Here is a 15532-nt window from a genome sequence, read left to right as displayed (position 1 = left end):
CACACACACGCACAAACACGCACACACCAAGAATCTCAACTGCCCACCAAAAATGAAATCTACAAAGATACCCTTAGACTCAAAACAAAAGGACATCTGGGACATCTACGGAAGATGACATCATTGCGGGGTTACTGAAGTACGTAGCGACAAACACACTCGAGGAAATTACAGAAATCATCACAGATTCTTCACTTGTGTGGCTACGTTGTCCGTAGTTGCTTAAGGATACAGGGTATTTATAAATGGTGGAAAAATCGAAGTTTTTTTATGACTATTAAATTCTATAGTCTTTCATAAGTTGTCCACAGATGACTACCCTGTTCACAGACTTTGCCCTAAAGGATCAGATTCTCAGAGTGGTCACCAAAAAGCAAAGGAAAGTGTCCAAATATACCCTCACAAGCATTATCTTCCTTAGCCTCTTATGGATAAAATAAAACCAGTTTTTAGAGACCTGAGTGACCCTGTTTTGCTTAGTAAATGTCTTCATGGGGGCACACAGAGTACAAATGAAAGTTCCAACCATTGCATATGGGAAAGATTACCCAAGAATGTTTTTGTAGGACTAAATACATTAAAAGTTGGTGTAATTGATGCAGTGATATGTTTCAATGATCGAGTGATAGGAAGGTTGGAAGTCCTGAGAAATTTAGGCATAAAATGTGGCTCTAGAATGGAAGATCAATTGCTTGCGTGTGACAGACAGTGAGTGCATGAAGCTGAAATATTTGCTCTTCAAGTTACCAAAGAAGCAAGACTGCTAAAAGGAATGCCAAGAGGATGCTTGAAGATGAAGAAATGCTGCAGGATAAAGATTATGCTTCAGGAATGTTCTGAGGCACAGTTCAAATGAACTCATATCTTCATTTGCAATTTCTTGTAAGTTGTATTTTTCAGAATAAGTTGTACTTTTCAGAATTCAGGTACAAATATTTCCTAAGTTTATAAAGCATTGCTCTAATTTTTTTTCTGTAACCTACAATAGTCCATACTTATGTAGTAGACCCAAGCTTTATTACAGAATCAACTAAAATATAGAAAAAATAACATTTTTATTAGGAAAAAAATTATAAAAATTAAAATGTAAGATGTGATATTTTTATCCTTGTAATATACATAATAGGTCGAATTAAACAAGTCTAGTACCTCAGCCATCATGTCATCTACATCTGGTAAAAATTTGGTCTCCTTCAAATGTATAACATTGGGTTAAATGGTACCTCAACTTGAGGAAGCATTTTGGGAAAAAATGCATCAATTTCTTTGTAATTTTTTAATAACTCTAAGCAGGTTCAAAAATATTCAAAATACTTCTAATTTGTGTAGAAAGTGTCCTGCATTACCTGATATCAACAAAAAGTCTGTAAAACGTATATACTATAAACAGTGCCTGAAAGAAATAGGTGTTGGTTTTTACATAATATTGAGCCAGAAAAGTATCCTGTATCCTTAACAATTGTTGATGGTATTTTTGTTCTGTCTTTGCAAAAAAGTGTGGTGTGAAAAACATAACAAATGCATAGTGCTGCAGAACAACTAAAAATTAGACTACAGCTACAAGTGTCTAAAGAAGAAAAACATGAACGATGACCTAGCAGACGGCATTTCCCGATGTAAGCGAGAAATCAGACGAAAAGCATCATAAGTACAAACCAACATACTACTAAGAAACTGTTTTTCAATCTTAAAGAAAATCGAAATGTAAATAATTACAGATCACTGATGATGCTTTACCTCAATAAAGTGAAACGCGTCTGCTGAAAAGAAAACAAAAAAACTGGTGTTCCCCTAGGACTGTGGTTCCCAACCGGGGACTAATTACCACCTGAGAGGTAAAATCAAATTTTCTGAGGGGTAAAAACAAAAGGGTTTGATTGTGATTCGGTCATGAAACTAAATTATTTTTAGAAGATCTTTACTACTATCAGAGTTTTGTAATATTGATATTGACTATGTAAGTTATCAATCATTATTTTTTTCTAAGTTACCAGCATTATGGAGATTACAGGTTTCTCACACAGCTGTGATTACTCCACCACCGAGACATACACTACTGGCCTTTAAAATTGCTACACCAAGAAGAAATGCAGATGACAAACGGGTATTCATTGGACTAATATATTATACTAGAACTGACATGTGATTACGTTTGCACGCAGTGTGGGTGCATAGATCCTGAGAAATGAGTACCCAGAACAACCACATCTGGCCATAATAACTGCCTTGATACTCATGGGCATTGAGTCAAACAGAGCTTGGATGGTGTGTACATGTACAGCTGCCCATGCAGCTTCAACACGATAACACAGTTCATCAAGAGTAGTGACTGGCGTATTGTGACGAGCCAGTTGCTCGGCCACTATTGACTAGACGTTTTCAATTGGTGAGAGATCTGAAGAATGTGCTGGCCAGGGCAGCAGTCGAACATTTTCTGTATCCAGGAAGGCCCGTACAGGATCTGCAATTATGCATTATCCCGCTGAAATGTAGGGTTTCGCAGGGATCGAGTGAAGGGTAGAGCCACGGGTCGTAACACATCTGAAATGTATCGTCCACTGTTCAAAGTGCCGTCAATGCGAACAAGAGGTGACCGAGACGTGTAACCAATGGCACCCCATACCATCGCGCCGGGTGATACGCCAGTATGGCGATGACGAATACACGCTTCGAATGTGCGTTCACCGCGATGTCGCCAAACACGGATGCGACCATCATGATGCTGTAAACAGAACCTGGATTCATCCAAAACAATGACGTTTTGCCATTCGTGCACCCAGGTTCGTCGTTCAGTACACCATCGCATGCGCTCCTGTCTGTGATGCAGCGTCAAGGGTAACCTCAGCCATGCGGATAAGATGCCTGTCATCTCGACTGCTAGTGATACGAGGCCGTTGGGATCCAGCACGGCGTTCCGTATTACCCCCCTGAACCCACGGATTCCATATTCTGCTAACAGTCATTGGATCTCGACCAACGCGAGCAGCAATGCCGTGATACGATAAACCGCAATCGCGATAGGCTACAATCCGACCTTGGACAAAGTCGGAAACGTGATGGTACGCATTTCTTCTCCTTACACGAGGCATCACAACAACGTTTCACCAGGCAACGCCGGTCAACTGTTGTTTGTGTATGAGAGATCGGTTGGAAACGTTTCTCGTGCCAGCACGTTGTAGGTGTCGCCACCGGCGCCAACCTCGTGTGAATTTTTTACTATGATAGCAATGAAAATAAAAACTAGTAGTTGCAAAGTTCAGGACTTAATAAAAAACATAGTTGTTGAAACAAGTAACTAAATGCATCTGGAGCATAATTTATGATGTGCACTTACTGAAAACAACTCAAATACAATGAAGCGCCAAAGAAACTGGTCTTGGCATGCCTATTCAAATACAGATATATGTAAAAAGGCAGAACACGGAACTGTGGTCGGCAACGCCTATATAAGACGACAAGTGTCTGGAGCAGTTGCTAGATCGGTTACTGCTGCTACAATGGCAGGTTATCAAGATTTAAGCGAGTGTGTTATAGTCGGCGCACGAGCCATGGGACACAGCATCTCCGAGACAGCAATGAAGTGGGGATTTTCCCGTACGACCATTTCACGAGTGTACCGTGAATATCAGGAATCCGGTGAAACGTCAGATCTCCGACATCGCTGCGGCCGGAAAAGTACCTGCAAGAACGAGACCGACGATGGCTGAAGAGAATCGTTCAGCGAGACAGAAGTGCACTCCTTCTGCAAATTGCTGCAGATTTCAATGCTGGGCCATCAACAAATGTCAGCGTGCGAACCGTTCAACGAAACATGATCGATATGGGTTTTCGGAGCCGAAGGCCCACTCGTGTACCATTGACGACTACACGACACGTAGTTTTACGCCTCGCCTGGGCCCGCCAACACTGACATTCGACTGTTGATGACTGGAGACATGTTGCCTAGTCGGACGAGTCTCGTTTCAGATTGTATCTAGTGGATGGACGCGTACGGGTATGGAGACAACCTGATGAATACATGGACCCCGCCTGTCACCAGGGGACTGTTCAAGCTGGTGGAGGCTCTGAAGTGGTGTGTGGCGGGTGCAGTTGGAGTTACACTCCTGGAAATGGAAAAGAGAACACATTGACACCGGTGTGTCAGACCCACCATACTTGCTCCGGACACTGCGAGAGGGTTGTACAAGCAATGATCACACGCACGGCACAGCGGACACACCAGGAACCGCGGTGTTGGCCGTCGAATGGCGCTAGCTGCGCAGCATTTGTGCACCGCCGCCGTCAGTGTCAGCCAGTTTGCCGTGGCGTACGGAGCTCCATCGCAGTCTTTAACACTGGTAGCATGCCGCGACAGCGTGGACGTGAACCGTATGTGCAGTTGACGGACTTTGAGCGAGGGCGTATAGTGGGCATGCGGGAGGCCGGGTGGACGTACCGCCGAATTGCTCAACACGTGGGGCGTGAGGTCTCCACAGTACATCGATGTTGTCGCCAGTGGTCGGTGGAAGGTGCACGTGCCCGTCGACCTGGGACCGGACCGCAGCGACGCACGGATGCACGCCAAGACCGTAGGATCCTACGCAGTGCCGTAGGGGACCGCACCGCCACTTCCCAGCAAATTAGGGACACTTTTGCTCCTGGGGTATCGGCGAGGACCATTCGCAACCGTCTCCATGAAGCTGGGCTACGGTCCCGCACACCGTTAGGCCGTCTTCCGCTCACGCCCCAACATCGTGCAGCCCGCCTCCAGTGGTGTCGCGACAGGCGTGAATGGAGGGACGAATGGAGACGTGTCGTCTTCAGCGATGAGAGTCGCTTCTGCCTTGGTGCCAATGATGATCGTATGCGTGTTTGGCGCCGTGCAGGTGAGCGCCACAATCAGGACTGCATACGACCGAGGCACACAGGGCCAACACCCGGCATCATGGTGTGGGGAGCGATCTCCTACACTGGCCGTACACCACTGTTGATCGTCGAGGGGACACTGAATAGTGCACGGTACATCCAAACCGTCATCGAACCCATCGTTCTACCATTCCTAGACCTGCAAGGGAACTTGCTGTTCCAACAGGACAATGCACGTCCGCATGTATCCCGTGCCACGCAACGTGCTCTAGAAGGTGTAAGTCAACTACCCTGGCCAGCAAGATCTCCGGATCTGTCCCCCATTGAGCATGTTTGGGACTGGATGAAGCGTCGTCTCACGCGGTCTGCACGTCCAGCACCAACGCTGGTCCAACTGAGGCGCCAGGTGGAAATGACATGGCAAGCCGTTCCACAGGACTACATCCAGCATCTCTACGATCGTCTCCATGGGAGAATAGCAGCCTGCATTGCTGCGAAAGGTGGATGTACACTGTACTAGTGCCGACATTGTGCATGCTCTGATGCCTGTGTCTATGTGCCTGTGGTTCTGTCAGTGTGATCATGTGATGTATCTGACCCCAGGAATGTGTCAATAAAGTTTCCCCTTCCTGGGACAATGAATTCACGGTGTTCTTATTTCAATTTCCAGGAGTGTATATGGGACCCCTGATACGTCTAGATACGACTCTGACAGGTGACACGTATGTAAGCATCCTGTCCGAACACTTGCAGCTATTCATGTCTATTATGCATTCCGATGGACGTGAGCAATTCCAGTGGTTTCGCCGTTTCAAAAATGGTGAAATATCAGCTGATGGGATGCTGCATTCTGGTCGTCCTTTCACGGTCGAACACGTGAAAATGTTGAAAACATTCGTGCAATCATCAACTAAGATCGACGACGAACCATTGAAGAAACTGTGGAGCTGTCGGGACTTGGAGTTCAGTGCAGCTGCACTATGTGATCAAAAGTGTCCGGACACCGCCAAAAACATACGTTTTTCATATTAGGTGCATTTTGTTGCCACCTACTGCATGTACTCCATATCAGCGACCTCAGTAGTCATTAGACTCGTGAGAGAGCAGAATGGGGCGCTCCACGGATCTCATGGACTTAGAACGTGGTCAGGTGATTGGGTGTCACTTGTGTCATACGTCTGTACGCGAGATTTCCACATTTCCTAGGTCCACTGCTTCCGGTATGATAGTGAAGTGGAAACGTGAAGCTGCACGTACAGCACAAAAGCGTACAGGCCGACCTCGTCTGTTGACTGACAGATCGCCGACAGTTGAAGAGGGTCGTAATGTGTAATAGGCAGACATCTATCCAGACCCATCACACAGGCATTCCAGATTGCATCAGGATCCACTGCAAGTACTATGACAGTTAGGCGGGAGGTGAGAAAACTTGGATTTCATGGTCGAGCGGCTGCTCATAAGCCACACATCACGCCGGTAAATGCCAAACGACGCCTCGCTTGGTGTAAGGAGCGTAAACATTGGATGATTGGACAGTGGAAAAACGTTATGTGGAGTGACGAATCACGGTACACAATGTGGCAATCCGATGGCAGGGTGCGGGTATGGCGAATGCCTGGTGAACGTCTTCTGCCAGCATGTGTAGTGCCAACAGAAAAATTCGGAGGCGGTGGTATTATGATGTGGTCGTGTTTCTCATGGAGGGGGCTTGCACCCCATGTTGTTTTGCGTGGCGCTATCACAGCACATACCTACATAGATGTTTTAAGCACCTTCTTGCTTCGCACTGTTGAAAAGCAATTCGGGGATGGCGATTGCATCTTTCAACACATCGAGCACCTGTTCATAATGCACGGCCCGTGACGGAGTGGTTACGTGGAATAACATTCCTGTAATGGACGGGCCTGCACAGAGTCATGACCTGAATCCTATAGAAAACCTTTGGGATGTTTTGGAATGCCGACTTCGAGCCAGGCCTCATCGACCGACATCGATATCTCTCCTCAGTGCAGCACTCCGCGAGGAATGGGCTGTCATTCCCCAAGAAACCTTCCAGCACCTGATTGAACGTATGCCTGCGAGAGTGGAAGCTGTCATCAAGGCTAAGGGTGGGCCAACACCATACTGAAGTCTAGCATTACCGATGGATGGCGCCACGAACGTGTAAGTAATTTTCAGCCAGGTGTCCGGCAGAAGATTTGGGAATGAAAATGGTGGCTGCCAAATTATTTCCGCGACTGCTGACAGCTAAACAAAAACAAGGTAGCGTATAAGTCACATGTGCAGAAATAATCCAAACTTTCTTTTCAAAAATTATCACTGGTGACGAAACTTGGCGCTATGCTTACGATCCTAAATCGAGGTAAGAATCAAACCAGTGGAAGATTTCAAGTTCGCCTCTCCCCGGGAAAGCTCGTCAATTGAAATGAAACTTTAAAACAATACTGATTTGTTTGTTTGGATGTGAGAGGACTCACCATTCAGAGTTTGTTCCCCGAAGTCAGACAGTTAACCAGGCGTTCTACTGGGAATTTGAAAAGATTGCACAACAGTGTGCGGCGGAAGCTGACTTATGTGGCAAGTCGGGTGATTGGTTTTCCCATCATGACAATGCCCCTGCTCAGACACCACTGTCTGTGTGACAAATTTCTTGACCAATAACAGTATGACTCTTGTTCCTCACCCCTCACACACAGCCGACCCTGCACCGAGCGATTTTTTTTAGTCTGTAGAAAAGAGACATGAAAAGAATGCGATTTGCAGATGTTGCTGAAATGAACGAAAAAAACCATGGATGTACTGTCAAGCATCACGAAAGACGAATCTAAACAATGTTTTGAAAAATGGAATAAAAGATTAGACAAGTGTATTAGTGCAAGTGGAGACTAGTTTGAAGTGCTGAAAATGAGAATAAATAAGTTAAAAAATAAGTTAGGTTTCTTTCGGCTACCCCGTGGTACATAAAGATGAAAAAATATAATTTATGATGTCTTGGCTGAATTTAAACAGACGTTTGTTAACAGTCTTTTACAAAAGATTTGTAATTAAGAAATTATATTTGCAATGAAAACTGTTTTTTGTGTGCAATATGTTATGAGAAATTCGAAGACGAGCATTTTTCATAAAACTGACGATTATATATGTGTAAGTTAGTATATGTTTGATGAATGTCATATTTAAGTGATATAGGCATTAGAACTGAACGAAAAAATCGAAAAACATATGACCAAAAGAAGAGTTGAACCAGCGAACCAGACATTACGAGTCTCGAGGGTTACAGATTTTCTTCCATCTTTACGTATTGCACACTTCATAGAAATCCTTGTAGAACATGCACATTTGTTTAAAAATTTGCGTCAGCATCAAATCGAACCTAGGATCCCAAATCGCAAGTGACCATTCTACCACAGCACCATACAGCCTGTTGAAAAATCGAACTTATTTTAGGGTACTAAAGGCACAAACGATTTGGGGTTACTAACAGACAATGAAATCACGGCAATAAAACCGATAAAAGTTCTAAATGAATACGCTGAAAAATGCTGGCTTAGATTTTTCTTTTAAAAATTAGTCAATCTATACTAAAACATGCTGAAATTAAACCCAAAGTACGACCAAATCAGGAAGGATCACGCCAATAGCGTCGAATATGCTTAGAGAATTTCCCTAAGCACGTCCGACGTTACCTGAATGACATCATTCCAAGACGTTGGATTGGAACAAGAGGAGCAGAAGATAAATTTCATTGCCCGTAGCCTCCCAGGTCTCCAGAACTCACAGCTTGTGACTTTTACCCGTGAGGTTACGTAAAAGACTACGTTTTTATCCCCCCTATGCCTGTCACTCTTGAGACTCTGAGACGTCGCATTATTGAAGCTGTGAATTCGATAACGAGGGACCAGCTGCTTCGTGTGTGGCAGGGTACGACCGACCGTTTTGATATTTGTCACGGAACACGTGGTGCTCACATTGAATGCATAAAAATTTGAGCTTTGCTTTTTCCATGAACACTGGAATTATGTATCTGTCTTTTGTAATCTGTAAGTAATGACTATCTGAAATCTGTTCCTTCTTTTTGAATAGCCCTGTATTTCGTTCAGACTGGCTGAACTATGATGAATTAAATCCCCCCACTGTTGTGAAAACGATGCCATTACCATCTAGCGCTAAGTGACGGAATTCCTTGGAACGTACACGCAGCAACCTCCCAGTAACGGTAGCTCACGCTGGACTAGCACTGTAGTCGGGCGGGTTTACGCGTATCTTCTGAACCTTTGCTACTGTGTCAGCATAGTTTCCCTTTCGAGATGCAATGAATTCCTAGGCTGTCAACCACTGCTCTCGTAACTTATGTAACTTCTCTCGTCAGCTGTATTCCTAACATTTTTGACAGTCATAATTCGCCTTGATACTTTGTTCCCTGACCATCTGCGCCCGTCCTGTCTGCCTCTATCCCACCCTCACCTACCTTGGCCTCACCATTGACCGTCATCTCACCTGGATCCCTCACATCCGCTCTATCCAATCCAAAGCCCAAACCACCTCCGACTCCTCAAACTCCTCTCTGGCTGGACATGGGGGTTGAGCCCCTCTACCATCCTCCACACCTACAAATCCTTAATCCATCCCTTCCTCTTTTATGCCAGTCTCGCCTGAATATCCGTCACCCCCAGATTCTATAAGTCCCTCCAGATCCTCGAGCACCATGCACTCCACCTCGCCTTCCGCATACGCCTCCTGTCCCCCACGCGGATCCTCTACGACCTGATTCCTTTCCCCAACCTGCTCCTATTCCTCAAACATATCCGCATACGCTACACCTCCCGCCGCCTTGATCCCTCTCATACCCTGGTTGCTCCTCTTCTCTCCAACCCTCGCCCTCTGTTGTGTCCCCCCTACCCTCCATCTCTACACCCTTCATCTACTTTCCCAAGATGGCTTCCGTCAACTGCCCCTCCCGAATGATGCCTTCTCTCCCTCCATTTATCCCTCCTATCAACTCTGATCCTCATCTCCCCCTCGTTTCCTCTGTCCTTTCAAAAAAAAAAAAAAAATGGCTCTGAGCACTATGGGACTCAACTTCTGAGGTCATAAGTCCCTTAGAACTTAGAATTACTCAAACCTAACTAACCTATGGACATCACACACATCCATGGCTGGGGCGGATTCGAACCTGCGACCTCCCCCCCCCCTACCATCCTGTGCCCGCCAACCCTCTGTCTGCCTCCCTTCTCTCCCCCGAGTCCTTTTGCATTCTCCTCCTCTGCCTTTCCCCACTCCCTCTTGTGTCTGCTCTGTCCCCCCCTTCTGAGTCCTCTCCCTCCATCGGTTCCCTCCCCCCCTTTCGTTTTTACACTCCTCGCCCCCCTTTTTTCCCCTCATCTGTCCAGGTCTCCCCCCATCCGCCCTTGGCTGTGGTGTGTCATCTTCGTGCTAACTTTTTAGTGCAGTGTTTCCAGTGATTGTTAAGTGTTGTGTGTCTTTTCCGTAGTGTTGCGAATGTGATTTTTCAATCTCTTACGAACAGAAACCAGACTGTCGCCTACTTTTTTTAATTGCCTGTCTACTATTTTCCCTGTCTGCTTCCTGTGCATTTTATTATCATTGCCCACCTTTTGTTTTATGTTTTAACTTTCCACAATTTTCCGCTGTTTTACAATTTACGTCACCGCTTATCGCCTGCTTTTATTGTTTCTTATCTTCTTATGTTTTAAAAATTCTGTAGGCTGAAGAGCAGCGTAATAAGCTGCTGCCAGCCCGCGCCCTTCGGGGAGGTGGGGGGATCGAAATCCAATAAAGGAAAAAAAAACAAACAAAAAGACACTTTGTATACCCATGTGTCGCTCTGAAACACAGACAGCACACGTTGGGTGCGTGTATGTCACACCATTTGCTACACAATGTGCCACTATCTCGGATTGTAGAGTATAAAAGAAGCTCGGACCACCAGACTGCAATGCCGCTGCTGTTCACTTTCTAAACGACCCGCATTGCAAGATGTATCAGTTACCAAGCTAATAAGAACAGACTTTTACGTATACAATTAATGTTTAAGGGAGTATAAGGTGAAATGCAGGAAAACGTCACATTCAAAATTTATCTCTCGCTGGACTGGCACTCAGCAGGACGATCGGCAAGTTGCCGTAGCTCACAGCTCCCCTGATTGCCACGAGATGTCATTCCAAAAGCCGAATTACTAAGGGACAAATAAGACTTATCTCTGCAGAGAACATTTCTGGCATACACTGCTTAAAATGTTTAAGTAATATGAAAATGATGATATTCAGTTTCCTAAAGTTATTCTATGGCTTTTAATGTTGTGGCCTGCAAACAAAATTTACCACTGCACCAGCAAGGCGTCAGGCCGTAGATACTTAAAGCTAGCCGTAGGGAAGGTTGGCCAGGTGGCTACTATACTACATTTACAGAACCATCACTGATGATGATTTATCGATGAAATTGAAGTACGATTAAGACACAAAAAATAATAATTCATTTGAAAACAAAGTATAGTTTCCAAAATGAAGCCTGCAGTGTGTCTCAGAACGAAAGTTTACAGTCAGCACGGGTCACTAGTTTTGACTTTGGGTAGTAATCTTTGATACCAAAAAATTCGAAAAGAATAGAAAGGTGGGGCTGGGGATTTGCTAGCAAAGACAAGGAAACAAACATGTGGAGGAAAGTATCGCCTGGAGAGCAAGACTTAGGTATGAGTGTAACGACCCTGAAATGGATGTTGGTGCTTCGGGTAGCATGGTGAATGGATTTTAGCTACAGTGAGGAAATTCTCTCACAGATATAAGGAGATACCAAAACACTGAGACAATGATCTCACAGAGGGTAGGCAGCCGACACTAGGAAACGTGCTGTGGCAGCCCAAATGCCCTCATCCGAGGGGAGTACACGAGGCCTGCATTTCACCCTGCAATTTGGTGGCAAACGATTAGTTAATACTGTACCCTGTTGCACGTCTCTCTCCGTTAAAAAACATTCCACTCACCTGAAGAGAAATGATTACTTAAAGCAAATCAGCTGCCGTTTTTAAATAAGTAAAAACTCATAAAACATAATTAACTATTTGTGGTTATTACGAGGGTCACTCCAAAAGAAATGCACAATTTTTTTTTTGAATCCATCTTTTATTCTACATGTTTGAAAGGTTTACAGTGTGTAGATACATCGTTTAGGAACAATATTTTCATTTCTCCACATGATTTCCATCCCTCTCAACTGCCTTACGCCGTCTTGGAACCAGCGCCTGTATATCCCCACGGTAAAATTCTGGACCAACCTGTTGGAGCCACTGTTTGGCAGCGTGCACAAGGGAGTCATCATCTTCAAACATTGTTCCACGAAGAGAGTTTTTCAGATTCCCAAAGAGATGATAGTCACATGGAGCCAAGTCAGGACTGTAAGGCGGGTGTTTCAGTGCTGTCCATCCGAGTTTTGTGATCACTCCCATGGTTTTTTGACTGACATGTGACCGTGCATTGTCGTGCAACAGCAAAACATCCTGCTTTTGCCGGTGTGGTCGAACACGACTCAGTCGAGCTTGGCGTTTCTTCAGTGTCGTCACATATGCATCAGAATTTATGGCGGTTCCACTTGGCATGATGTCCACAAGCAAGAGTCCTTCAGAATCGGAAAACACCGTAGCCATAACTTTTGCAGCAGAAGGTGTAGTTTTGAATTTTTTTTTCCTTGGGTCAATTTGCAGGATGCCACTCCATTGATTGCCTCTTCGTCTCTGGTAAAAATGATGGAGGCATGTTTCATCACCTGTCACAATTCTCCCATGAAATTCATTTCTACCACTCTCGTACTGTTCCAAAAGTTCGCTGCATAGCGTTTTTCTTGTTTCTTTGTGAGCCACTGTCAACATCCTGGCACAAACCTTTTCTAACGCCAACACTTTCAGTATTCTGCAAACACTTCCTTCCCCTATCCCAACGTAGCTTGACAATTCGTTCACTGTGATGCGTCTGTCAGCAGTCACCAATTCGTTAACTCTCTGCACATTGTCTGGAGTGTGTGCAGTACGAGGCCTGCCGCTGTGAGGACAATCCTCAATATTTCCGTGCCAGCTTTCATCACGTAACCTGCTTGCCCACCGACTAACTCTACTGCGATCGACAGCCGCATCTCCATACACCTTTCTCAACCTCTTGTGGATGTTTCCCACTGTCTCGTTTTCACAGCACAGGCATTCTATGACAGCACTTTGCTTCTGACGAACTTCAAGTGTAGCAGCCATCTTGAAGACATGCTGTGACGGCGCCACTCACGGGAACAGGTTGAACTAAGTTGGAAAACAAGCGGGAATCATGTATCTACACACTGTCTAACTTTCACACACGCAGAATAAAAACTGTATTTTTACAAAAATAGTGTGCATTTCTTTTGAAGTAACCCTCGTATAATATGTACTAGAAATGACACAACTTCCCAGGGGCAAAATATGATGATCTCATATGTCCATATGAGGTTTCCAAAGCAGATTCCACGTGGATACTGCTGGAAGTTTCATTGCTGTAGGTCTGTTATTGTTCAATGCTGTACTGAGTAGAACGTTGTGTCGCAAACTTCGCGAATTTCGAGATGGCAGAGTTGGAGGAGCAACGCGTCTGCATTAGATCTTGCGTAAAACTCAGGAAAACATTTACAGAGACACACCAAATGATGAAGGCTACAGTGATGAGTGGTTAAGCCATACTCAGTGTTACGAATGGTTCACGCTGTTAAAAATGCTCGGACGGAAGTTAAAGATGAGGCTTATTCAGGACGCCCTTCGAGATCTACAGAGGACGCTCATGTCAGAAACTTCAACGAAATTGTGCGTGCCAAACGAAGAGTGACCGTCCCAGAGGTTGCCGAAGGATGCAACGTTTCGGTTGGATTATGTCACGAAATCCTGACATGGAATGCATCGCGTTGCCCACGGTTCATTAGTCAAGACCAGAAAGACCTTCACCTCGCGATCTGTGAAGAGCTTTTGGATCGCGCAAGTGAGAATGAGATGTTCCTTAAGAGAACAGTAAATGGCTATGAGACGTTGGTCTACGGTTATGGTGTTGAGACCAAGATTCAATCTTCACAGTGGGTCGTAAACGGTTCTCCAAGACCAAAAAGGTTTCGTCGAGGCAAGTCAAATGTCAGAGTCATGTTGACAGTTTTTTTGACTTTGAAGGAATAGTTCATCACAAATTCGTGCCACAGGGTCAAACTGTTAATCGATGGTACTATCGGGACGTGTTGAGACGCCTGCGAGAAAATGTGAGAAGGAAAAGGCTTGAAATGCGGCGAGACAGTTCATGGCTCTTGCATCACGATAACGCACCCGACAATTCATCACTGTTGGTGCGTGACCATTGCACAAGAAACGAAATCTCTGTGCAGCTTCATCCTTCGTACTCGCCAAATCTGGCCCATGCGGACTTTTTTTTATTTCAAAAATTGAAAACCATATTGAAAGATCTGCAATGATAGACGAGATAAAAGAAAATTTTCAAAGGGAGCTTCGCGCAATCCAGCAAGAGGCGTACCAAGACTAGTTCCGGAAGTGGAGAGCGTTGGGAGCAGTGTATCAACTGTGGAGGAAAGTATTTCGAAGGAGACCATCCACAATAAGTAAAGGGTAAGCGTAGAAAAATGTTGGGGACAAAATTCCGCAATTTTTTGAACTGAACTGGTACGTGTGTACTACTTTCAAAAGAAATTTGATACATGCATGCTTCAGATATTGTATTGTACATTACACTACTGGTCATTAAAATTGCTACACCACGAAGATGACGTGCTACAGATGCGAAATTTAACCGACAGGAAGATGAAGCTGTGATATGCAATGCAAATGATTAGCTTTTCAGAGCATTCACACAAGGCTGGCGCCGGTGGCGACACCTACAACGTGCTGACATGAGGAAAGTTTCCAACCGATTTCTCATACACAAACAGCAGTTGACCGGCGTTGCCTGGAGAAACGTTGTTGTAATGCCTCGTGTAAGGAGGAAAAATGCGTACCATCTTTGATAAAGGTCCGATTGTAGCCTATCGCGATTGCGGTTTATCGTATCGCGACATTGCTGCTCGCGTTGACCGAGATCCAATGACTGTTAGCAGAATATGGAGTCGGTGGGTTCAGGAGGATAATACGGAACGCCGTGCTGGATCCCAACGGCCTCGTATCACTAGCAGTCGAGATGACAGGCATCTTATCCGCATTGCTGTAACGGATCGTGCAGCCAAGTCTCGATCCCTGAGTCCACAAATGGGGACGTCTGCAAGACAAAAATCATCTGCACGAACAGTTCGACGACGTTTGCAGCAGCATGGACTATCAGTTCGGAGACCACTGCTGCGGTTACCCTTGACGCTGCATCAAAGACAGGAGCGCCTGTGATGGTGTACTCAACGACGAACCTGGGTGCACGAATGGCAAAACGTCATTTTTTCGGATGAATTCAGTTTCTGTTTACAGCATCATGATGGTCGCATCCGTGTTTGGCGACATCGCGGTGAACGCACATTGGAAGCGTGTATTCGTCATCGCCATACTGGCTTATCACCTGGCGTGAGGGTATGGGGTGCCATTGGTTACACGTCTCAGTCATCTCTTGTTCGCATTGACGGCACTTTGAACAGTGGACGTTACATTTCAGACGTGCTACGACCCTTGGCTCTACCCTTC

General features: G+C 45.2%; 1 protein-coding gene across 1 annotated transcript in view; it reads right to left on the bottom strand.

Annotated features, from left to right (window-relative positions):
• Positions 1 to 15532, bottom strand: part of LOC126106123 (snake venom serine protease CL2-like) — an 86879-nt gene that overhangs the window by 8449 nt on the left and 62898 nt on the right. The gene's annotated exons all lie outside the window — the stretch shown is intronic.

Source organism: Schistocerca cancellata, chromosome 10 (assembly GCF_023864275.1).
Source record: "Schistocerca cancellata isolate TAMUIC-IGC-003103 chromosome 10, iqSchCanc2.1, whole genome shotgun sequence".
NCBI lineage: Eukaryota > Metazoa > Arthropoda > Insecta > Orthoptera > Acrididae > Schistocerca > Schistocerca cancellata.
Note: the sequence above shows the minus strand (reverse complement) of the source record. Positions and strands in the feature narration are given on the sequence as shown.